The sequence below is a fragment of the Hemibagrus wyckioides genome, linkage group LG23, assembly GCF_019097595.1.
Source record: "Hemibagrus wyckioides isolate EC202008001 linkage group LG23, SWU_Hwy_1.0, whole genome shotgun sequence".
In the NCBI taxonomy this organism is placed as follows: Eukaryota; Metazoa; Chordata; class Actinopteri; order Siluriformes; family Bagridae; genus Hemibagrus; species Hemibagrus wyckioides.
This window is the reverse complement of record NC_080732.1, coordinates 17,060,064-17,081,570: the sequence shown is the minus strand read 5'-3', so window position 1 is coordinate 17,081,570 and position 21,507 is coordinate 17,060,064. Positions and strand designations below refer to the sequence as shown.

General features: G+C 41.9%; 1 protein-coding gene and 1 non-coding gene across 3 annotated transcripts in view; both read right to left on the bottom strand.

The window, feature by feature from the left end:
* LOC131344287 (raftlin-like) overlaps positions 1–9,974 on the bottom strand; it is a 91,938-nt gene extending 81,964 nt beyond the window's left edge. The window contains exon 1 of one of the 2 annotated variants that reach the window (XM_058376443.1): positions 9,326–9,974. The gene's annotated coding sequence lies outside the window, so the exon portion shown is untranslated. The remainder of the gene's footprint in view (positions 1–9,325) is intronic. The other variant, XM_058376442.1, reaches the window with a different exon arrangement.
* Positions 4,019–4,090, bottom strand: trnaq-uug (transfer RNA glutamine (anticodon UUG)). The gene has a single exon. It is a non-coding gene; the product is annotated as a tRNA-Gln (tRNA).
* Positions 9,975–21,507: the final 11,533 nt, after the last annotated feature.

Here is a 21,507-nt window from a genome sequence, read left to right as displayed (position 1 = left end):
AATGAAATGAAAGAGACCTCCCTCTACAGTAATATCTCTTAAAGTGGCACAGAGGACCTGCAGCACTCAGAGCCTCCTCTGTGAGAGAAAACAGATGGAGGCATCACAGACAGATTAAGAGAAAAAGCCTGAGAAAAACTCAGGGTTCTGACGCGAGGAGAGATGATGTCCAGCGCGACTCTCTGAAGGACGCTCAGAGTCGACCGGACCCGAATGAAGCCAAGCGAGGGAAAGTGGAGTGAGGGGAAGGGGCGGAGCTGAGGGATGGATGGGGTATGAGTCGGAGGGTATTTTTAGAGATGAGGGTGGGATTGGGAGATGTTTATAATTTCAGAGTGACTGCTGGATCCCCTGGAATCCTCTGCAGCACCATGTTTTATCCTCCAGAGCGAAGCTCCTCATGCACGCCGGAGACTGACAGCGGAACTGAAGAGCGCGCTCTCAGTAAGCAGTCCACTCCCTCGACACCCGAGGAAGAAGAAGAGGAAGAAGGAGAAGAAGAAGAAAGAAGGAGAATGCCCTTCGGATTTTACCACTTTACTACATGCTCACTTCTGACAGAGAGAGAGCGAGAGAGAGACAGAGAGAGAGAGTGAGAGAGAGAGAGACATATAGAAAGATAGAGACAGAGAGAGAAACAGATAGAAAGAGAGAGAGAGAGAGACAGTGAGAGGCAGATAGAAAGAGAAAGAAAGAGTGAGAGAGAGACAGACAGACAGAGACAAAAACATATAGAAAGATATAGAGACAGGGAGAGAGACAGAGACAGGTAGAGAGATAGAGAAGGATAAATAGAGAGAGAGAGAGACAGAGAGAGATATAAAGAGAGAGAGAGAGAGAGATAGTTAGAGACAGAAAGAGAATGAGATAGAGAAAGAGGGAGAGACAGAGAGAGGGAGATAGATACAGGTAGAGAGACAGATAGAGAGAGGGAGATAGAGACAGGTAGAGAGACAGAGAGAGGGAGAAAGAGACAGAGAAAGAGGGAGAGAGAGAGAGCGAGAGGAAGAGAGAGACAGATAGAGAGATAGAAAGATAAATAGATAGATAGAGATAGTGAAAGAGAGAGAGAGAGAGTATGACATGCTGCTCTGGTGTGATGTATCTGAGCGCTTGATGTTTCTCCTCCTCTCAAAAAAAATTTCATCTAAAATAATCATTTGGATTCTCTCCCTCCCTCTCCCTCCCTCTTACTTGATCTCCTTCTCTCTCCTTCTCTCTATCTGTCTCTCTCTGACTCTCTCTCTATCTATTTCTCTCTCTCGCTCTCTCTCTCTCTTTATCCTTTTCTATCTCTCTATCTGTCTCTGTCTGTCTGTCTCTCTATCTTTCTATCTGTCTTTGTCTCTGTCTGTCTGTCTGTCTGTCTGTCTCTCTCTTTCTCTCATTCACTGTCTCTCTCTCTGTCTCACTATCTATCAAACCCAGGATGCTGAAAAGTCACAGTGTTAGGAGAAGATGTACTGAGTCAGTGATGGTGTAAAGGACAGCATTCAGACTGTCCACCCCTTTTATCTTTGTCTTTATCTTTCTTTTTCAAGTGCAAGGTAACTGATATATATAACAGAAATAAAAATAAAAAAACACTCAAAAATTCCATTATAAAAATAAACCCTGTCATGCGTTGGTTCTGTGGTGTGATACAGCAGTGAGGAAAACATTATGGTGAAATAACAGAGCGTTTATAAAGGTGTAGTGTAGCGTGATTAATGACACACTGCTGATTTCACTCAGTACACTATCACTGATCAGTCTGTTATTCTGGACTCTAATTACCACTATAATTGTCTATCATAGAAATAAATCAAATAAATAAATAAATGTTAAAAAAAGATGGTGTCTGAGAGCAATTCATTTTTATGCATGTATGAGCGTCCAAATTAATGTGTGTGTGTGTGTCTGTGTATGAGTGCGTGTGTATGAGAGTGTATGGGAGTGTGTGTGAGACAGGGAGAGCGCAAGAGAGAGAGTGTGTTTGTGTGTGTGTATGAGTGCGTGTGTGAGAGAGAGTGTGTGTGTGTGTGTGTGTGTGTGTTAGGTCTCGGTGCTGCCGTGTTTCACTGCTCCTAACAGTCTGAGGCGGTGAGAAAAATAAGAGGCTTTATGTTTAGAACAGGTGTTACAGCTGAGGATACAACTCTATGAACTCTATAATTCTATAAACTGTATAACTCTAAACTTTATAACCCTATAAACTCTGTAAAATATATAAACTCTAGAACTCTATAAGCTTTATTAACTGTATTAACTCTATAAGTCTATCAACTCTATAAACTCTATAAGCTTTATTAACTGTATAAACTCCATATCTCTATAAACTCCATAACTAGAAACTCTAAAACTCTAAATTGTAGACCTCTATAAATTCTATAACTATGACACTATAAACTCTAACTCTATAGCTATGTAACTCTGTAACTAACTCTATAGCTATGTAACTCTATAACTCTAAAAACTAAGAGATAAGCATACAGAAATATATATATATATATATATATATATATATATATATATATATATATATATATATATATATATATATATATATATATATATATGTATTATACAGCAGAGCAGCTAAAGGTCATGCTCAAAGGCCCGGTGGTGGTGGTAATGGTCCTGGGACTTAAACTCGCAACCTCCTGATCAGTAGCCCACCATCTTTACCACTATACTACAACTTCCCTGTGTGTTTTTTCTCATTGTTATAAGGATGTAATTGTTATAAGCGTGTATTTAGACAAAACAAGCAGAGTATAAATGCACAGATCACAGACTGCACCAGTAACATCTATTTCTACTCCGATTGAAGTCGCTTCCTCAGCCGCCTCTGATCGCTCGCTTCTCGCTGTTTATTCAGGCTTCCACGTTTCTGCTCAACAAGAGTGTGATGGTGTTTAATTACACAGAGCTCAATTAGCAGCTCGCAGATTAGACGTGATACACGGGAGAAGAGTCGGACGAACAATGACCTTTATTCTTTTTAAGTGACAAATAACTCCAAGGCGCAGCTTCCTGCTCTGTATTTTTGTCCGATCAGCAGGGAAGCCTCTCTCTCTGTCTCTCCGTGATGCCCTGTTTGGACTTCTTGCTTCCTTCCTGCACTTCCTGCATCACCCTCCTCACCTGGGTGGGAGCATTGTGTGTGTGTGTGTGTGATGAGAAAAACAGGACTCTCTGATACAATCTGAACTAAAGGAAAGCCCAGCCAGTCACTTATAAGCTAAAACGTTTGTGTCCTGAAATAAACATGTTTATATTGCTCTGTGTTTAAATGTCACTTCCTATTGTTTTGTTTCTAAAAAGTCATGTGATCGCTACAGACTGTGAGGTGATGAGCCAGTGGAGGTGATGAGACGCTTCGCAAGTCAATATAAGGTCGAAAGTCACATCCACATACTGAGAAGAGCGAATAAGGAGGTGAGAGAGTAACTAGGAGAGGAGAAGCTGCAGTGTAGATATCACTGGCTGATGGGGTTGAACTGGTGGAACTGGGAGGCTGATTGGTACAGCTCACATTTGACTGGTTACTTGAATTAAATGACCTCAAAAACATGACTTTTTTATCCCAGGGGCTAAAAAATGGAACCAGGTCCTGTTTTGGTTTCCTAGCTGTGATGTCATGTTACCAGTTCTTTAAACCACACTTATACTCCTCTATACTTTTATCTTTTACCATTCTCTTATTGTCATCAACTTTTTTTTTTTTTTTTACATTTCTGGCATTTAGCAGACGCCCTTATCTCATAATTTATCAAATTATTTTATACTACTGAGCATTAAGAGCCTTACTCAGGGGCCCAGCAAAGGCAGCTCAGCAGACCTGGAATTCAGACTAACAATCTTCTGAGCCATTGTCCAACACCTTAACCACTAAAATACCACATCCCCTGGAAGCTTAGCCTAGCAGAGGCACACTCATACACAAATCTTTGATTCTGTAGTGCAAGCTGTACCAAAACAGATCATAAACAAAACTGAACACACCAAGTCCACTTGACCTTGAGTAAGGTAGCACAGGTTCCACCGAGACTTGAACTCGGATCGCTGGATTCAAAGTCCAGAGTGCTAACCGTTACACCATGGAACCACACAAGTTTGTCAAGACAAAATGACATAACAGTATTTTGATATTTTGATAGCGAGAGTAAATAAAATCAAATAAAAATGAATACAATGAATCTGTTCAGTACCCTGTAGCTAGTCTCAGGCTTGATGAGCTGATTTTAGCTAACATCTGATTGTAGGGGATCTGCTACAGAAGCTGCAATGGTTCATGGTTAAAAAAAATGTTTATTTATTTTTTATTTTTTATTTTTTTTACATTTTCTTGTTTCTGCTCCAGTATACAGTTCAGGAAGGCACGTAGCCGGTGGTGTTATATACACGTCTCGTATCAGTGTATTTTTTTTTTCTTCTATCTATATAACACTTAGAATGCATGCAAATTTTCAACCCACACAGTGAAATACCACTGTGAGGATCCTGTAAAGAGTCATTAAAAAAAACACCACGATTTCTCCATCAGTGTGTCTGATGCTGCTCTTTCGCCAGAAACAAAATTGCCATTTTCTTTAGGAGAATGCAGACATTTCTATGTCTTTAACCAGCATTCAAAGGGACAAGAAACAAAAATCCATCTGCTCAGCATCTCCAGACCTGGCCATGACCACGCTGGGAGCCCGGCCCCGGCCGATGGGATTGCCATGGGAACCGGCCCCTTGACAACCATTTCATACAAGGCAGAATAAAAGACGACAATCTCTCTCTCTCTCGCCTTTCTGTCTTTATCCCTCCCTCACCCCCCCTATCTTTTTTCTCCCCTTTTCTAATTTAGATTTAGCCGGACAAATCATTTCCTTCGTTTTCTTGCTTCCTTCGCCTCCGCTGCCATGTTCTGGGGCACAGACGGGTTTTATAGGCACAAGAAGAAGTCTATAAAAGTGAGTAAATAACTCAATAAATAATAAAGACCACACAGAGACAGCCAGTCTTTTTTCCTAGGCAGGGTGTGAACGCTCCGATAATGTGGAATAATCGTGGCGTGATCTAAATTTGCTCCCAGTCAGTTCTTTATTAGGGCGCACGGAGGCCAAGTTCGTTTTCCAGCCTCGAACAGGATATTGACATCTCCTCCTTGAACGTTACCGGATCGATACGGCCGCAATTACCTTGACCACCCATTAACAAAGAGAGTCGTCTTTGAGAAATATCCGAGGTGCTTCTTTACCTTCTTCTTGTCAGTGGCCCGCTAAGCGACTGCAGGCCCACGGCTTCCTGACACCTTTTTGCTCAGATTGCCTTTTAATATTCTGTCTCATGACAAAGTGGCGAGGTTTGTGCCCAGGGCCTCCGTCAGCACGTCGGGAAAGAGAGGAAGCTAATCTTTGCTTGAACCAAGAGAGCGTAATTCATTCAAAGTGGCAGGGCGTAGCGGCAAGGGGCAGAAATTGCCATTCATCTTCCGTCAAAGCGCCCGGCTAAGCCGACTCGTTTTTCTTTCTTTCTTTTTTTTGTGAGCAAGGCATCTGATTTGAAGTCCGCCTCGTAAGAAGAGAGTCAACTTCATTTTTTGTTGGAGTGCGAGCCTCGAGTGAGGAGGAACGCTGCGGGAGAACCGCTGCCCTAATTACGCGGGCCGCGAGAGCTCCTTGCCGAGGCGGGGGTGGAGAAAGAATGAAATATGGTATGTACTTGAGGAAAAGGTGTCAGTCATTTCAAAGTCACTTCCGCGCGGTATGGCGTGATCCGTTTCGGATGCGCCAAGCCGTCCTAATTAGCTCAATTAGGCTTAATTGGGTGCAAGAGGATTCTCGGTTCTAATCGGGTTATCAAAATATTGAAGCTTTCGTGTGATCCATTAATCACGCACCTTCACAAGCAAGGACATCTGCCAGCTCGTAGGTACTGACGACTGGATTTAATTAGCGAAATGCTCAGACTTCTAATGAACGCAGGCGCTCGTGACTCATCAAAACGAAGCAGAAACCATGCTGTTAGCTAGAGACGGACGGACGGACAGACTGACAGACGGTTAATGGGTTTTTATTGCCTTTAGGAATGTCAGAAGAGTTGGTCTTACCCATTATGGCAAACAGTCAAACTGGTATTCAAGCTGATTCATCAAAACTAAATCTACTAGAACTTTAATCATGGGAAAATCGATGTACGGCTCGCACACGAGGCAGTGCGGGGAATCCGAGCTGCCGTCGCCAAACACCAACACCAACACATATATGAGAAACATTGGTTCTGGTTATAGATTATGTTTAAATTATTTTCTTTCTAATTTAACAGCAGCTCTGACAGGTTTATATTGTCACCTATAGGTTGATTTGTTCTGATCAAGCAAAAATCAAAAAAAGGTCATTAATTGATTTCTTTTCAATATCCAATGTAGACCATGGCCTTCTGATTTAAACTTTACTTAATTCAAATGTGTACAAGGATTCCCTGGGATTGAACGGAGTAACATTAAGACAATTAGTTTGTGTAAATCCGACATGATTTGATCAGGTCCAAATTCACACATGAGCTGAGACTTGAACCCATGATGCTAGTGTTTTGCAACCACCATGAAATTCTACACAAATACACCACGTTCATGATACATCAAAAATGCAGATACCTAATGTATTTATTAAATCTAAATATATACACCGATCAGCCATAACATTCTGAGCAGTGAGAGGTGAAGTGAATAACACTGATGATCTCCTCATCATGGCACCTGTTAGTGGGTGGGATATATTAGGCAGCAAGTGAAAATTTTGTTCTCAAAGTTGATGCGTTGGAAGCGGGAAAAATGGGCAAGCGTAAGGATTTGACAAGGGCCAAATTGTGATGGCTAGACCACTGGACCAGAGCATCTTCAAAACTGCAGCTCTTGTGGGGTGTTCCCAGTCTGCAGTGGTCAGTATCTATCAAAAGTGGTCCAACGAAGGGACAGTGCTCAAAAGTATCCTTTAAGTCCTGCAAGTTGCAAGGTGGGGCCTTAAGAACTTAAAGGCCCATGTAATTTTAGCTACAGTATAGCTAATTAACAAATTTGAACAGACTGTATGCAGCTCTAAACAATGAAACATTTCCAATATACACTAAAGGTACTGCAGATTAACCATAAAAGGAATGCAGTACTGTAGTTCTCTGCCCTCCACCACATCCCTTCACTCCCTCCAGCACTGCTCAACTGATCTCTCTGTCTCTCAGTGTACAAGGAAGGCATGTATCAAGCCTCTTCTCTGTTCTGGCAGCTGCGGGTGGAACCAACTTCCCCAAGATGTCCAAACTGATGAGTCACTGACCGTCTTCAAACCACATCCAGAGACCTACCTCTTCCTGAGGAACTTAAACTAGCACTTAAAATTGTATTTAAAAAAATATTTCCTCCTAACGGAGTTTTGTCAGACTAATTGTATTGTTAATCTGTGACCCAGTGAACCAGTTTCAGGATGTACATTAGGATGTTCATTGATAGAGACTTTAAAGCAGTTCTGGATAAGGATGTCTGCCAGAGGAATGTAGATAATGTAAATAAAGCTTCTTTGAGTAACTAAAGATATAGGTTGGCACTGGTGCTAGCCTTATTTTCTTGTATTGTGTAAAGCTGTAAAAACTAGGATTTGCCTCACAGCTCCAGGGTTCGAGCCTGTAAGTTTTCTGTAATGTATTTGTATTTGTTTTCTTTCTGGTTCACTGGTTTCCTTCCAACTCGCATCCCAATGCACTAATGTACCCCTAGGTGAGAAGGTGTGTGTACAGGATATCCTGTGATGGACTCAGGTTGTATTCAGTGTTTGCAGATCTACCAAGATAAATCCAGCTACTGAAGATGAATGAATGAATGAATGAATGAATGAATGAATGAATGAATGAATGAATGAATGAATGAATGAATGGGTGGGTGGGTGGGTTGGATGGATGGATGGATGGATGGGCTGGATGGATGGGTGAGTGGGTAGGTGGATGGGTGGATGGATGGATGAGTGGGTGGGTGCTTGGATGGATGGATATATTAATGAATGAAATGGTGGATTGATGGATATATGGATGTATAGATGAAATAATGGATGGATGGATGGATGGATGGATGGAAAAATTAACGGATGGATGGATGGATGGATGGATGGACGGGTAGATAAACAAAAGGATGAAAGAATGGATGGATGAAAGAATGAGTGGATGGATGGATAGATAGACAGATGAATAAATGAATAGATGGATGGATGTCTTGCCATATTGCCATAACTTTCATCTGTTAGAGGAAAAGTTTCTCAGCTATTTTTTATATAACTCTATTTTAGATCACCGATATTTCAATGTCTATGAAACAGATTTTAAAGCCTTCACGATGCAGCAACAAGAACAACGCTCTCTTAGCAACATCACAGAGACAGTAAAGATGTGACAGCAGCTCTCATGACGTTCCAGCCACAACGAGCTCCTCTGTGCGTGTGTTCCTGAGACCCAGCACGACCCAACACAGCCTCGCAGGCAGCCGCTGGAACTGATTAATGACAGTTTGCCCTCTTCTGCCCTTTTTTTCCTCATTCCTTCCACTTGCCCACGTTTCTCTCTCTCTCTCTCTCTCTTGCACCTCTCTTCTATTCTCTATCCCTCACTTCTTTTCTGAAATACCCTTGACCTCCATTCTCTTAGTAGTAACAAGGGCAAATTCGAGACGAAGGGCTTGTTAAAGGAGTGATAAAAAGAAGACGAGTCGAGCAGCCGAGTCTCAGAGCGAGCTGCTGTCCTGGATCACGCTTTCCTCATGTGACTCACAGAGCACCAAATCGCTGATCTGTGCGAGGGTTAAGGAGGGGTGTGAGTGTGTGTCTGTGTGTGTGTTGGTGAGCGTGTGAAGCAAGTTATGAGGCTTGTGGCTTGCCAAGGCTGATCATCACCACTGATATGCCCTTTATCAGCTGTCTTATTAATCGTCTTGAACAATTTAAAATAAAATTGGATTAAAATGATTTCAAATTTGCCCGTGCGCAGATTGGTACGTTTTTGAAAATGATATTAAAGACGTCCTTTACCCCGTGGAAGTTCTGTTATAAACACACTTGCACTTGTGCACACACCTGCCTTAAGCCTGAAAAGAATTTTTTGAGCCTAATCTCTATTTCTGTTATTTTTGCTCAGACCTCATACATGGTACTAACCATTTAATCTGAATCCCAATGGTTTTGCTGTATTAAATCTGTACAATGTTCTTTGTTAAGCAGTAAGCATGATGATTTAACACATATATGAAGCATCTAAACTTTAACTGAGTCTCTGCGAAGTCTGAGCAACATCTGGATTATGTATGTGGAGATCTTACCTGCTTGGCCGTCGTGGATCCACAGGTGCGTGAAGTCTCAGCGATCGCAGAACGTCTTCTCTGCCAAGTTCACCAACGGCATGAAGCGAGCGAAGGATGGGAAGTGTGCTTAAAAATATCCCCAAATTCCCGGGTGAAGTCCTTAAAGCTCCAGAGTCTGTGATGCGTTCTTCCCGTGAGCACTTTTGGCTCTGTTTTGTCTGAACCCTCACGGCTTATGGTCCTGCGGAGTGCTAAGCGGAGCACGGAGATCTCACTTTGCGTGCCTGCGTTGAGGTCATGCTCAAACTATGCCTGCGCTTGTGTTCTGCAAGCTCAGGAAAACCACATCCTCTGACATCTCTACCTCCTCGCTCCTGCTGCGCTCCCTCTCTCTCTCTCTGTCTCTCTCTCTCTCTCACACACACACACACTCACGCATGCACATGCATACAAACACACACTCTCTCTCTCTCTCTCTCCTACACACACACATACACACACGCTCTCATTCGCTTGCTCGCGCTTAGATTGTCTGAGATGACAGACCACGCTGACCCAGACGCTGCTCGGCCCCTCCACCCTCTCTCTTTCCACTCTCTCTCTCGCTCTCTCTTTCTCACTCTGGCCTCCTCCAGCAGCCGCTGCAGTTCCAGCCCACTGACTGAAGAATACATCTGAGGAGGAGGCACCGGGTGAGAGAGTGCGAGAGAGAGAGAGAGAGAGAGAAGGAGGGAGGAGATGGAGAAGAGGGGAGACAGGAGGGAAATGACTGAGAGAGGAGGGGAGAGAGAAAAGAGAGGTGGGGATTTTAATGAGGAATTTTGGGAATCGCTTGAAACAAGAGTCCGAACCGACAGAAAAAAAAATACACAAAAAAAGGAGACCCAGAACAGACAAACACGGGGCGCCTTCGTTAAGATACGTCCAGCCTTCGGTGATTGTTCACACTTCATGCTACAGGAAGTTCTTGAGGTGAAAGGCATGCATGTGAGCACATATACTTTAACAGTAGAAATCTGCACACATCACAGAGACAGGTTTGCAGAATGTCCGGGGCACTCTGTCGGGTGGGCGTGGGGTGGTTTAGAGTGGCGTTCTTTTCAAAAATGCATTTTTTATAAGCCCCACATGAGACCCTCTGTATCTATTATTCAGACTGATCGCTGACAGAAGGAGGTCGTTACCGATGGCTAAATGGTGTATTGGACTCGTGTTGGTGGTTTAGCCTTGAAATGACGAGTCTCTGAAAATCTCCATCCAGTTCATGCAGATTCAGATGGAACATCTACTCAACTAACATCTCCTCAGCTTTTGAGAATTTATAGAGAGTTTGAAAGCATTGTAAAGCAAGAAATCTGGATTCTGGATGTCTACTTTCAGACACAATTTGTCCAAAGTTGAATGAAGACTGTTATGGATGGAGAAATCAGCATGACTCCAGTGTTCCCAGTTCAATCCAGATCACACACTACTGGACTGGATTTTCTCTGAGTTCCCTGGTTTCTTCTCCGCTGTCCAAAAACATGCAGATGATCAGATATTTTACCCAAGTTCCTTCTAGCTATAAAGAAGCAGAAGACTTTATTTGTTACATATACATTACAGCACAGTAAAATTCATCCCAGCTTGATAAGAAGCTATGATATAGTGCCCCTGGAGTGAAGAAAGGGTTAAGGGCCTTGCTCAAGGGCCCAATATTGTCAGTTTGGTGGTTCTAAGGCTTGAACCAAGTCTTGACCCTTTGAGTCACCACTGCCCTGATAAATAAATGTACATGGTCTCTTTCAATGCATTCATCCAGTATATCCTTACCTGATGCCCAGTGATCCCAGGATATCTTGCATCTGGATCTGGAGCATGTGGAAAAGAGAGCTAATTCTGATCATATACGTAAATTTGTGATGTCATAGTCTTAAAATCTAGCAGAATTAATAAATCGTTTAAAAAATGCTGAAAAAGCTGGAGATCTGTAGTATTCACACATTCTTATATCTGTTTACATAGTGTACATAACAAAAGAGAAGAAATCCTATCATTTCTAAGGATAACTTAGATAATGTTCACTGTCAGTATTTATCCCGTGGTTGTTACAAACATCCTAAGATCATCAGCAAATGTAGCTCATGTAACATGTTTCAAAGCAGTAGCGTCTCAAGCAGACAAAGGGTTTTCAGTGTTTGTCCCTTCACCAAGAACCCGAGGTTGCTTTAATATGATTGTAGAGCCATTCCAGTGGGAGGGGATGGGGCAAAATTTTAGAGCAATCGCAGCTGGACACAAAAGGGATGAGAATCACCAGAGAAGGGAACTTGATTAGGTCCCAAAAAAAGACAGTAATTGAGTAATGGAAGGAAGTGCTAAATGAAAAAAACAAAACAAAAAAAAATCCAATGAAGCAACCATCAAGTGTTGAACAATAACTAATAATGAACTGTACCAACCCTAATTCACAGAATATCTCATTTCCTTCCTGGTAAATATACCGAGACACGGCAGAGTTTGAGATCCTAATAAGCAAACAATTTGATTGAAACACCTACAATCGCTACGGTTACCTTCCACCGTCAGTAAATGAGACAAAAATGATGCCGTGATGATTATCTGGCACTAGCACGTGTCCTTTACCGGAGCCTGAGGATAACGAGAGGATGATGATCTCCCAGAGAGTAATTAGAGCTAATCATGCCACAATCCATCACCTAGCAAAGAGCACGGCTTGTTTCGCTAATTAAGAGTGAAAGCATGCTAGCATGTTATGTTAGTGTGCACGAGTCTCTCTGTTATCTAGCCGTTTTGCTAATCACACGAAATGCTATTCACAGTGCTAACAGAGACGGGAGAACGTGTGTAACCAAAGGAAAATTTATAGAAAAATAACAAGCTACATTTACAATAAGTTGAGTGCATACAAGTACGCTGCTGAATTCTCGAATCTGATTGGTCAAAAGGTGAGTTAATTCAAATTATGTGCTCTAATATGTTATCGTTTCTATGGTAACTAACTCATAGACACTGGTATGGCAGATAATCCACATAATCTAATCCAATCTATGATAATTTTTTTCACCTGTATATTTGATATGATGAAACCTGGAGACATTTCTTGAAGATTTCTGGAAGGAGTCTCCAGTGTCAATGCTTCATTACCATTTCTCCATCACACCAGCCTGCGTTTATTTTTAGATTTTCCTCAGGGTAGCTTTCTTGGAGGTCCCTCAGAACTGCATTAAAAGAGAAACATAACACCAAACCTGGATGAGAAGATGTGATATGTTAGTGAAGATGACTGGATACCATTTTTGGCGGGGAATAAATGAATTATAAAGGGTTTCGATGGGAAAAAAAAAGATTTGGACTGATTCGTGAAAATAGCATGATTGTCCTTATAAGTACAGGTTTTTATGGTGTATGTGCAAGAAAGCCTGATGCCACACTGCCCCCTAGTGTTAGAAGATTCGAACAGCAGGTCATTGGAGTCTGCCGTCATAAAAGTGATTCAAGGCTGCAGGCTGATGAACTGCTTGAATAGGTATAAAACATCAAGGCTAACGTGCTTTCAAATAAAACTGGAGGATGTACAGCACTAAAAAGGATTCTTTCTTTTGCTTTTTATTTAAAAGAAAAATTTAATTGAAGGCTGCATTCTTTTATGAATTCACTTCAGGGAGCACTTTATAGTTTTGTCTGGTCAGGTTTACAGCAAATCTGAAGCCCAACCAAATCCCTTCATGAGACACCACCTTCAGACAAGTTTCTGGAAAGCTGGAGGAAACTGAAGAATCTACAGGAAAACCATACGGGTGTGGGGAGAACATGCAAAACTCCACCCAAGCTCATGATTGAACCAATGTACACTATATTGCCAAAAAATTTTGGGACATATGCCTTTACATGCACATGAATGTAATATGGAGTTGGCCCGCCCTTTGCCACTACAACAGCTTCAACTCTTCTGGGAAGTCTTTCCACAAGGTTTAGGAGAGTGTTTATAGAAAATTTTGACCATTCCTCTAGAAGCACATTTCTGAGGTCAGGCACTGATGTTGGACGAGAAGGCCTCGCAGTCTCTGCTCTAATTCATCCCAAAGGTGTGCTATCGGGTTGAGGTCAGGACTCTGTGCAGGCCAGTCCACACCAAACTCGCTCACCCATGTCTTTATGGACCTTGCTTTGTGCACTGGTGTGCAGTCATGTTGGAACAGGAAGGGACCATCCCCAAACTGCTCTCACAAAGTTGGGGGTATGAAATTGTCCAAAATGTCTTGATATGGTGAAGCATCATGAGTTCCTTTCACTGGAACTAAGGGGCCCAGCCCAAACCCTGAAAAATCTTCTGAATTCAATGATTTAGAGGGGTGTCCCAAAACGTTTGGCAATATAGTGTATATACCTGGAGCTACCAGCTTTACCGCCCTTCCTTCTATGTTGCAATGCTGAGACAACAAAAAAGTTTGACACTGATCAAGAATTTCAGTTAATTGGATTGAGTTAGTCCAGAATCCTTTTTGTCCAGTCTACTTCCAGTGCCTTGTACAGTATTCCAGTTCTAAGCTAACTGGAGTGGATTCTGATGAGAAAAAATCGCTTCTGCTCTGGTAGTCCATCCACTATCCTAAAAAATCCCCCCCAAGGTTTCCTCCAGGTACTCCAGTTTCCTCCCCCAGTCCATAGACATGCATTATAGGTTGTTTGGCATCTAAATTTTCTATAGTGTGTAAATATGTGTGTTCTGAGAGACTGTGCTGAGAGACTGGCATCCTGTCCAGGATTTCTTGGGAGAGGCTCCAGGTTAACCGTGAAGCAGTAGGATAAGCAGTGGGATGAATGGATGGATAGATGGATGGATGGATGGACTGATGGATAAATGGAGGAATGGATTAATTGATGGATGCATGGATGGATGGATGGGTGGATGGATAAATGGATGAATGGCTGGCTGTATGAATAGATAAACATATTGATAGATGGATGGATGGATGGATGGATGGATGGATGGATGAATGGCTGGCTAAATGGATGAAAAAATGGATTGATAAACAGATTGATAAATGGATGGATGGATTGATGGATGAATGGCTGGCTAAATGGATGGATAAACAGACTGATAGATGGATTGATGGATGGATAAATGAATGAATGGACATTCTCTCAACAATGCTTCCTGTAGGTCTGAATCAGTAAAACTGAGCTTTGATGCCAGTCACTAAGGTAACCATGACGATGCAATAAATGTATTTCATGGCATGTCGGGTGAAAATTCAGTAAAAAGGAAAAGCATGGTATGTCCTCGCTCTTGTACTTAGAAGTTTGATGTAAAAGGACACGGCTCAGGCGTTTAATCTATTGCTCATTTCTGTGCAAATGAACAATTGTGATTATCTTGTGAAGTGAAAGTTTTAAGCTTTACAATATTAAACGAGGTTAAAGCACGCTGCTGGGCTGAAAGGACGTATGCATCAAGGACGAGGACGTTTTCTATAAGATCACCTTATTCCAACAGAGGATTTAAAGCAAGGATTAACTGTTGACCTTGAAAAGCAAACATAAACCTTCACCAATACCAAAAAGACAGAACGTCCATTTATATGATAATGGAAGAAGAGAGGGAGCGGTTGCTGTCGGTGGTATTAGTTAATCTGCGTACAAGCAAATGCTCTTTCTTCTCGTTTGATTCCTGAATTGATTTCTTTTTGACACCAAAACTCAGTGACAGAACATGTAATCAACTGTAAAATTGCCACTGTGCCTTTTGTCAGATGATGCATGGAGTTTAAACACAGACTCAGAGGTTTTGGCAAATAGAAAATGAATAGCGTGTTATTACAAGATAAATCCTTCAAAAGACCAGAGGATTTTAAACCATTTGCTAAATATACAGCGGGAAATATAAGTATTGAATACATCACCATTCTCAGTAAATATATTTGATGCTACTGACGTAATTTTCACTAGATGTTGGTAACAACCCATGCAATCCACACATGCAAATAAATTAAACCATAGATGCCCAGAAATTGTGCAGTAATGTGAAATGACACAGGGAAAGGGAGGTGCAAAAAGGCATGGAAAGACAAGACACCAACTGAAATCAATCAGTAAGTAGCAAGTCAATGCCAATTAATATCAGCTGCTTCAGTCCCCATCTGATGGCCTAGAAAAAGGTCTCATTACCAAGGTGTCACACAAGAATCTCTCTCTTTTTTGTGTTTTTCTGAGCTCCGTCAAGCTGACCTACAATTTCGGCTAAGTTTCCTAGTTTGCTATCCTAGATCATAACTTTTTATAACATCTTCACTAGCTGATAGTGCCACATAACATTCTCATCCCAAACGCTTTTTATATCACTAGTTTTATTTGTTTTCGTGAACACCCGCTTACAGCTGGTTAGCCCAATAGCACGCTAACCTGTTAGCCCTGCTATTGGCATGCTAACCCACTAGCCCAGCTATCTCGAGTCTGTTTAGATTTGACATTTTCACCAATTATCTCTGTTATTCTACTTCATTTTAACACTATGTCGGTTGTGGGTTTGCCTTTGAGTGCAGGTGAGGATTCCTTCGAGCTGCACTCGGTGGATGTGGAGCTGGAGGCCGTGGAAAAGCAGATCCGGGACCTTCAGGTGAAGCTAGCCCATCTGCGACAGCGGAGAGCTGCACTGGAATCATCCCGGGCTGACGCTCACCTGTCCCAGGTAAATCCGCAGCGTGATACGGTTACTCCCACAACCTCAACACCACGTGTTTCTCTGCCCAGGCCCAGCACAGCTAGGAGGCAGCCCGCCCAGGTTTCGTTCCCTCCGGCGCCGGGGTACCACGGAGCCTGGATGCAGCAGCAGCGGAAGACACGCGCCTTGCCCCGGCCGAGGACCTCTCCCCCTCCGCCACCACCCATCTTCGAGATCTCGACCCGCAACCGCTTCACTCCCCTTCATGAGATGGCGTGCAATGTGGTGATCATCGGAGATCGTCCGGCACGTCTGTGCTACCGCGGCTAAAGGTAAGGTGCGCACTCGTTGTTTTCCTGCTGCTCGTGTTGTTGATGTTGCTGCACAGGTACCCGCAATCCTCACCAAAAACATTGGAGCTGTGGTCCTCCATGCTGGCACGAATGACATCAGGCTGAGGCAGACGGAGATCCTGAAGAAGGACTTCAAGAACCTGGTGGAGAAGGTTCACACCACATCGCCCCCGATGAGGATCATTGTGTCAGGACCACTTCCCACGTTCCAGCGAGGAATCGAACAGTTCAGTAGGCTTTTCACATTTAATGAATGGTTACAGTCTTGGTGTCAAGAACAGAATATACCATTTGTTGATAATTGGAATGTTTTCTGGGAGCGTCCTAGGCTCTACCGTTACGATGGCCTGCACCCAAGCAGAGCTGGAGCAGCAGTCCTCTCGGACAACATATCCAGGACACTGCACACCATCTGACTGGCAAGTCATTCCTCAGATTATATCTATAATAGCTACTGTTCAATTCACCAGACTAATACAAGTTCACACATAGCTCGTCCTATAGAAACTGTGTCTGTTCCCCGATTAGTGAGATTAAAAGATAAATTTGTTAATAACTCTCAAAATAATCTTATCACAATTAATCCTGAAAAAGACCAAATAGGTAAAGAAAAACAATTTCTTAAGTTTGGGCTTCTGAACATTTTATCCCTTGCACCAAAAGCACTTATTATTAATGAAATGATCTCAGATTATAGTTTCGACGCACTCTGTCTTACTGAAACCTGGCTTAGACCAAATGAATATATTGGCCTAAATTGGCCTACTCTGTCAGGATATTCCTATAAGCATGAGCCCTGTCAGACAGGTCGTGGTGGAGGTGTTGCAACGATCTATAATAATTCTCTTACCGTTACTCAGAAAACAGGATCCAGATTTAACTCATTTGAAGTGCTTGTCCTTAATGTTGCACTCTCAGACAGGCATAAAAAATCCCTACTATATCTTGCTCTGGCCACCGTGTATAGACCCCCGGGGCCCTACGGTGTTTTTCTTAATGAGTTTTCACATTTACTTTCAGATCTTTTGATCAGTTTTGACAAAGTGTTAATCGTAGGAGACTTTAACATTCATGTAGACGATGCTAACAATGGGTTAGGACTCGCATTTATAGATTTACAAAATTCCTTTGGGGTTAAACAAAACATTAATAGACCAACTCATCGTTTTAATCATACACTAGACTTAGTTATATCACATGGGACTGATGTTGTAACCGTTCTACCTCAAAGCAATGACATCACAGACCATCACCTCTTAATGTACACTCTACCTGTAGAACATATTAGACACGTCTCTCCACGTTATAAACTTGGTAGAACTATAACTCCGACCACTAAAGACAGATTTACAAACAATCTGCCAGATCTGTCTCAACTTCTTATTAGACCCCGAAATGCAGATGCACTAGATGAAGTAACCAACAGCATAGGCAATGTTTTTACCAGCACACTAGACACTGTTGCCCCCATCCGACTAAAAAAGGTCAGAGATAAAACACCTGCACCATGGTACAATAGTCATACTCACGCCCTCAAGAGAGCAACCCGTAACCTCGAGTGAAAGTGGAGAAAAAACAAATTAGAAGTTTTTAGAATTGTGTATAAAGACAGTCTGGCCAACTATAGACTATAGAAAACTATAGAAAAGCTGCTAGGGCTGAGCATCTGAGCAATCTGATTGAAATAAACCAGAACAATCCCAGATTCTTATTTAGTACAGTGGCTAGACTAACAAAACATCAGATTTCTGGAGAGAGTATTTCAGCACAGTTTAGTAGTGAGGACTTTATGAATTTCTTCACTAAAAAAAATTGATAGTATCAGGAACAAAATATTGGATATTCAACCACTGATGGCATCCGGTGATCCAGACCAGCCTATAGCTCCACACTTAAAGCTACAATGCTTTACCAGCATAGGGCAGGAAGAGCTAGTTAAACTTATCACCATGGCTAAATCAACAACGTGTTTGTTAGATCCAATTCCAACCAGATTGCTGAAAGAAGTGATACATGCAGCTGGAGAGCCTCTTCTTAATATTATTAACTCTTCGTTATTTCTAGGTCATGTCCCAAAATCTCTTAAGTTAGCAGTTATTAAGCCCCTTCTTAAGAAACCGAAACTAGACCCTGATGTAATATCAAATTACAGACCGATTTCAAACCTTCCGTTTATATCTAAAATATTAGAAAAGGTGGTGTCAGCTCAATTATGCTCCTTCCTACAGGAAAACAATATCCTTGAAGAATTTCAGTCAGGTTTTAGGCCCCATCATAGTACAGAAATTGCACTAGTTAAAATCACAAATGACCTGCTTTTAGCTTCGGACCAAGGCTGCATCTCCATTTTAGTCCTGCTTGATCTTAGTGCTGCATTCGACACTATAGATCATAACATTCTCATAGATCGCTTACAAAATCACATAGGTATGCAGGGACAGGCATTAAAATGGTTTAGATCCTACCTGTCTGATCGATACCACTTTGCAGATTTAAATGGAGAACTGTCCAGTATAGTGCCAGTGAAATACGGGGTCCCACAAGGGTCAGTTTTAGGACCTCTGCTTTTCTCAGTATACATGCTTCCATTGGGTGACATCATTAGAAGGCATGGGATTAGTTTCCATTGTTATGCCGAAGATACCCAGTTATGTATTTCATCAAAATCAGATGAAATATCTAATTTGTATAGACTGAGTGTGTCAAAGATATTAGAGATTGGATGATCGATAATTTCCTATTATTAATTTCTGACAAGACAGAGATATTACGTATTGGCCCAAAAACTAGTACACAGAAGCTCTCGCAATTCAGCTTGCATCTAGAAGGATGCACTGTTACCACTAGCTCAACAGTGAAAGACCTGGGCGTAATATTAGACAGTAACTTATCCTTTGAAAATCATATTCCCATATAACAAAAACAGCCTTCTTCCATCTTAGAAATATTGCCAAGCTTAGGAACATTTTATCTGATGCAGAAAAGCTAGTTCACACATTCATGACCTCCAGACTGGACTACTGTAATGCATTACTAGGTGGTTGTCCTGCATCTTCAATAAACAAGCTACAGTTAGTCCAGAATGCAGCCGCCAGAGTTCTTACCAGATCAAGAAAATTTGATCATATAACCCCAATATCATCATCCCTGCACTGGCTACCTGTGAAGTTTAGAATTGACTATAAATTAGCTCTACTCACATACAAGGCTCTAATTGGTTTAGCTCCCACCTATCTCTCCAGTCTTCTAACACGTTACAATCCACCACGCTCTTATCGCAAAATTCCGGACTGCTAGTAGTTCCCAGAATATCAAAGTCCACAAAAGGGGGTAGAGTGTTTTCGTATTTAGCTCCAAAACTTTGGAATAGTCTTCCTGACTGTGTTCGGGGCTCAGACACAGTCTCCCAGTTTAAATGTAGACTAAAGACTTATCTCTTCAGCCTGGCATACATCTAACACTTCCCATAACCTTGTACTCCAGTACATCTGATTAAATGCACATTCATCTAGTACTGCTAATATTATGAACAGCAGCTACGCTAATGCTGTTCCATTGTTTCCCTTCTTCTACCCATCCCGAGGCATACAGAGACTGTGTCGGCTCCACTGGCATCCGGAGATGGACCAGCTCCAGCCGAGTTCTGCTTGTGAGGATTGGGATATTCAAGCAGCGCCATGGACAACAACCTCCTTATTGATTTACAAATGAGGATGGGTTCCCTTTTGAGTCTGGTTCCTCTCAAGGTTTCTTCCTCATACCATCTAAGGGAGTTTTGCCTTGCCACGGTCGCCTCAGTCACCTCAGGCTTGCTCACTTGGGATAACACCTAGGACTGTCTGTCTGTCTGTCTGTTTATATGTTTGTTGTTTTCTTATGTCGTTTCTCATGTAAAGCTGCTTTGAGACAATTCTCTTTGTTAAAAGCGCTATACAAATAAAATTGAATTGAATTGAATAATTTCATAATGGGTAAAAGCAAAGAGCTCTCTCAAGACCTTCACAACCTTATTATTGCAGAACATACTAATGACATTGGTTACAGAAGGATTTCAAAACCTCTGAATGTTCCTCTGGACTTCCTCCAGTCCAAGTGGCAAGGACTATTTGGACAGCTTGAAAAACACCTGGAATTAGCAGGTACAATTGTTTCAAAGAAAACAATAAATAATGCATTCAATGCCATGGCCTGTATATATGCCCACCATGCAAGACTCCATTGCTGAGAATAAAGCATGTTGAAGCTGGTATAAAGTTTGGACAAGCCTGTGAAATACTGGGTGAATAGTCTGGTCAGATGAGACCAAAATTGAACTCTTTGGGTACCAGAATGCACACCATGTTTGGAGGACAAACGGCACTGCACATCACCCCTAAAATACTACACCAACAGTGAAGTTTGGAGGTGGGAACATCATGGTGTGGAGCTGTTTTTCAGCATACGGTACAACTCATATAATAAAATTAATCTACCAGGATGATGAAGATGAAACAAGGGTGGACATTTCAGCAAGACAATGATCCCAAACACACAGCCAAGGAAATCAGTTGGTTTCAGAGAAAGAAAATAAAGCTGCTAGAATGGCCTAGCCAATCACCTGACTTGAATCCAATTGAAAATCTATGGAAAGAACTAAAGATCAGAGTTTATAGAAGAAGCCCATGGGACCTTCAAGATTTGAAGAGTGTTTGTGTGGAACAATGGGCCAAAATCACACATGAGCAATGCATGCAACTAGTTTTTCCATACAGGATGTGTCTTGAAGCTGTCAATATCAACATTATTTACATTTCTAGCACTTATCCAGAGCAACTTATCTCATTTTTATATAACGGAGCAATTGAGGGTTAAGGGCCTTGCTCAGGGGCCCAGCAGTGGCAACTTGTTGGACTTAGGATTTGAACTCATGACCTTCCCTTTAGTAGGCCAACACCTTAACCACTAAGCCACCATATCCCTTCAACTAAGGCTTTTGTTAGAAGTATTAAATAAATTTCAGTAAGCCTGTTTAAAACTTTTTCCCTGTGTCATTTCATATTATTCTTTGATTTCTTTGCGTGTGTTGTTACCAACATCTGTTGAAAATTTCACGTCAATAGCACCTTCACTGAGGAAAACAGTGACGTGTTCAATAATAATTTTACCCCCTGTATATAATAAATATTTGCATGACAATCAGAATG